The sequence below is a fragment of the Pyxicephalus adspersus genome, chromosome 11 (genome assembly GCF_032062135.1).
Source record: "Pyxicephalus adspersus chromosome 11, UCB_Pads_2.0, whole genome shotgun sequence".
NCBI lineage: Eukaryota > Metazoa > Chordata > Amphibia > Anura > Pyxicephalidae > Pyxicephalus > Pyxicephalus adspersus.
Genome location: NC_092868.1, coordinates 2,743,636 through 2,748,850, shown reverse-complemented (window position 1 = coordinate 2,748,850; position 5,215 = coordinate 2,743,636).

Sequence of the window (5,215 nt, the reverse complement as noted above, 5' to 3'; positions counted from 1 at the left end):
AATGAAGTGGAAGGCAGCAGAGATGAGTCTGACCCCCATACACCCTGCCCCACCCCTGACCACCATACACCCTTTCCCATCCCTGACCCCCATACACCCTGCACCCCTCTGTGATGTGTCTGCTCAGGGAATGAAGGCTCCAATAATGAAGTGGAAGGCAGCAGAGATGAGTCTGACCTTGGATGATGGTGAAGGTCACCCCATGCTGGTGCTGGAATATAAATGAATTCATAAACTGACACATTTCATGGCAGCGAGTGCAAGATGCAGATCCACAACTCAGCCAAATGTAACATTGTGAAAAAAACTTAACGTATGGCAGGTGATAATAGAATGAACGGTGGGAGGGTCACTATGGAGTAATCAAAAGCAATAGAATTACTGTAGATCTGCTGTTAATTGTCTTTAAGATACGTTCAGTATAACAGAACATAAATCTGAAATCAAAAGTCCAATTGCCAAGATAAAAAAAATGAATAACCCAATAAAGATGATAATTAAACCATTTTTGCTGAACTATATATCCTCAATGCAGAACTTTCCCTGCAGTACCTTTATCTGCCACTAGATGCCCTCAGTCTGATGTTCATCATTCAACCCACTTCTTCTGAGCCCAGTTACCCCAGGACTTACCCAAGTCTGTAAATGGGAAAGGAGATTCAGTGCAATACCTCCAGGATACCAAGGAAAAAAGCAATTTACATGCTCCCAGTACCCTAAAGTACCTGGTATTTCACCATGCAGGGGGGGGGCTCTGGGGGAAGGAGGAGGGGTAGGTTCCTAAGAATACCTGTCACTTGCATGGCCCCAGAATATATTTGGCTTCATTAAAGCCTTGCACACGGCTCAGTCCAGAAATCTGATAACCCCGTCATTCATTTGCGGTCTTGACTCAGCCAAGCAGCTAACTTTGCATAATTTTCCCCATGAATGAGGAAATTTGGAGGGATGGAGCAGAAAGCTAAATTCATGAATATAAAATCCTGAGCAGTTGCTAGGTGACTGACCACTAAGAGCAAAAAAATATCTTTGAAGACGTCAGCTAATGGTTGGAATCCATTTAACATCTCAATGGGGAAATGCCGACCTCCATGCTGACCTGCAGGATGATTTTCGGCACGAACAGGCTAAAATACCTGATGGGGTCTATCTGTAGCAATACTTCCCCTTATAACATATATCTTGTTGATCCTGCCAGTAGCTCTGTTCTTTTCCTACCTCCTATACCAGGCCAAGCTATCCAGCAAAAGTTACACTTACATTGGCGGTGACAAACCATTAGGGGGGTTACAACAGTCAGCCTAATTTCATCTTGCTTTAAGCTTTTTCCACAAAAGATAAACTGTTCCTATATTAGTCATAGTGATAGCTGGAGCTGGGTTTTAATTAATTTGTCCTTTACTCAAAGTCCATTAAAAACTGCATTGATAACTTGGTGCTGGTGGTTGTCACTATCTGTCTGAACACTAGAGGGCGGCAGAGAGGCTGCAATGTGCTGCGCTTTACCATTGTGCATCCCTCCATCTCCAGATTGAACAAAACAGAAATCTAATTGGAAAATCAATGAAACTCCATCAACGCCGCCCCTGCCGCTAGCTTTCTGCCACTCAAGTGAGCTACAAAGCTAAACGCCCATCCAGCCAGCCCAACCTAATCAATAAGAAGAAACGCCCAAATTCTAAGTATATTCAGTTTGATGGTTTTCCTAAATTGAATGCCTAATCTGGTACAGAGAATGATGATAAGGACTTTGTTGGGCCATTGCCTGGCAGATATCACCCAAATCTTTTGGAAGATTTTGGAATGTATTGTGATCACGTTGCACTAATGAGGGGGGTTGAAGAAAAATCTAAAGTCCCATTCCTCACATATAGGAAATAATTGGGAGCAACAGGCATATGATCATTTATGAGGAACACATGAGTGTCTAGTTTTTGCAGTATGGTATTGTACAGGCTTCTGGTGGTTGTCACTATTTCTTTCTGAACACTAGAGGGCAGCAGAGTAGCTGCAATATCCACTTTCTGCCTATAAGAAAGCTACATGTCCCATAATTCCTTGCTTTGTGTATCATGGATGGGGGTGGTCATGCTTGTAGTCTCAGCTTTTTACAGCACAATGGGTTGCCTACAAATGCAGACACCGGACATGAAATGTAGCCACAGGCTTTAAGGATATGTGATCATGTGGTTGTCACTATTTCTGGCTGAACACTAGAGGGCAGCACTGCAGCTGTAATGTCATTGTCCTGTCTATAAGAAAACTCCATATCCCATGATTCCTTGCATTGTGTATCATTTATGGGGGTGTTATATTTGTAGTCTCATCTCTCTACAACACAATGGGGGCTACAAATGAAGACATTCTGAGCGCAGCATGAATTGTAGCCCCAGGCCTTAGGGATATGCACCTCTCTGCAAAGGTTAGAAGTGGTTGAATGAGGAGGGGTGAAGGGGTCATTAAGACATAAGTAAAAAAATATTTGAATGCCCAGGGTAACTTTATATGTCAGAACAGGGCTGTAAATTAATATATTAAATATCATTCAGGACAGCGTTGTCTTGGGTAACATGCTGCTTTGATTAGTGAACTGCTGCATATCTGAGCTCTTCTTTTCTAGCAGAGATGGGCAGGACATATAATAATAATAATAATAATAATACATATCTGTGGATATCGGGTATGGGGTCACTGACCACCCCAGAGCAGCCATTTATTTAAGACGAGGCCTTTTGTAGGTCTGCAATCTCCTTCTATCTGCTTATTACTGCTGCATAGCCCAAGTCCTGCATGACACACAGTGGCCAGAAGGGGCAGCATTGGGCTCAGGTGTTGGGAGAAGCCATCGATTTACTTCTGGGATTCTATTTCAGAGATTCCATGTGCAGACTCAGGAAAGACCTAAACCATGAGTTCTACCCTTCATCCAGGGGAATTCTGCACATCACATTTCCTGTGCTCCGCTAATATGCTGACAATGCAGATTTCTGCAGGGATCAATGTCTATCAGTCCCTGACCTTTTTATCATCTGTCCCTGACCTTTATCATTTGTCACTGACTTTATTAATCAGTTACTGAAATAAATATTGGTCTCCAACCTTAATTATCTGACCGTACACTAAAATTGGTTCCTGATATCCTGGTATCATCAGCCCTCAACCCTTATTCTTGGTCCCTGACCGTTATCATCCGTCTCTGGCTCTATATTATTGGTTCCTAAAGCCTATTATTCACCCTCGATTCGTGTGATTGATCCCTGACCTTATTGATTGGTCTTTCTTATTGCCCCTGACCTTTATCATCCATCATTGACTTTTTCTCAATGACCCCCAACTGCTTATCCCTAAATTTTTTCATTGGTCCCCAACCTTTAATTGTCAGCCTCTAGTAACAGTTTCCAAGCTTTCTTTTTGGTCCATGTGTTTTTTATTACATTTTAACCCTAATAATCTGTCCCTAACTTTCATCTTCCATCATCAAACTTTTATCATCCGCCACCAAACTTTTATCATCTGCAACCAAACTTTTATCATCCGTCACCAAACTTATATCATTCGTCACCAAACTATTCTGACCACTACCTGACCATCTGTCCCTGACCTTTTTCATCCACTCCTAATTTTTTTTTTTTATGGTCCCTAATCATCATCCAACCCTGGCATTCATCATTAATTTAATGATTTATATTTAGTACATATTGGATTCCTGAAAACAAATCTGTTCTTTAATCTGAGAAATGTTGATGATGGAGAAATCCCTACAAAACAGATAACAGGCCAGCCTCCCGTACCTCTTGGGGCCACACTATCCCTACCCGAATTCCCAAAATGCTATCCCAAAACCTAATATGGCAGAAGAGGGCGGAGCCGGGAACCCAGGGACAGGGATATTTCTGCTGTGTTCACAAGAAATGTAAGTGGCGGGGTGACAATATTTAGCATCCACACCAAGCTGTGAGGACATTTTTGGGGAATGAACCCCATATGAGCCCAATAATGGAACTGGTCCAGAGAAGCCAGGATCAAACCTGGAAGATTTTTGACCAATCGCTGACCTCGGTGGTGTTTTTTCACTCACAGTTCTCTAATCTGTTACATTGTAGCTAAAACTGACCTCAGAAAGTGTTCAGGGAAGTCAGAATCTGAAAGAGGAGGAAAATGACAGATAAATGATATTTGAAGGAGAAATCTGGAGCTGAAGTATTTTCTAGTGTTGGGTGCACGGCAATGGATCCTTATTATACAGAAATATTGCAATGTGCATCAAGTGACATTTTATAGAAGCTTGTGTGTTACAGCTGATTCAAAGGTATATGGGCCCCACAATCTAATGGGCCCCACATGTGGTAATAATGTACAGGTGTGAGACAACCCAAAGGTCTCGGGACGTTGTACCCCCCACTCCTCCTCTTCTCTCTTGTGTATTCTTCCTCTCATTCTCCTTCCTATGCACTCTCTCTTGTACGCTCTCTAGTGTTCCCTTGGTGCGCTCTCTTGTGTTCTCCTGCACTCTCTCTTGTGTTGTCCTGCGCTCTCTGTGTTGTCCTGCACTCTCTTGTGTTCTCCTACGCTCTCTATGGTCTCCTGCGCTCTCTATGGTCTCCTGCGCTCTCTCTCGTGTTCTCCTGCGCTCTCTTGTGTTCTCCTGCCCTCTCTTGTGTTCTCCTGCACTCTCTCTTGTATTCTTCTGCTCTCTCTTGTATTCTTCTGCGCTCTCTTTGGTCTCCTGTGCTCTCTATGGTCTCCTGTGCTCTCTATGGTCCCCTGCGCTCTCTATGGTCTCCTGTGCTCTCTCTTGTGTTCTCCTGCGCTCTCTATGGTCTCCTGTGCTCTCTCTTGTGTTCTCCTGCACTCTCTATGGTCTCCTGCACTCTCTCGTGTTCTCCTGCGCTCTCTCTCGTGTTCTCCTGCGCTCTCTATGTTCTCCTACGCTCTCTATGTTCTCCTGCACTCTCTCTTGTGTTCTCCTGCACTCTCTCTTGTGTTCTCCTGCACTCTCTTGTGTTCTCCTGCGCTCTCTATGTCTCTTGTGTTCTCCTGCACTCTCTCTTGTGTTCTCCTGCACTCTCTTGTGTTCTCCTGCGCTCTCTATGTTCTCCTGCACTCTCTCTTGTGTTCTTCTGCGCTCTCTATGGTCTCCTGCGCTCTCTATGGTCACCTGCGCTCTCTATGGTCTCCTGCACTCTCTATGGTCTCCTGCGCTCTCTATGGTCTC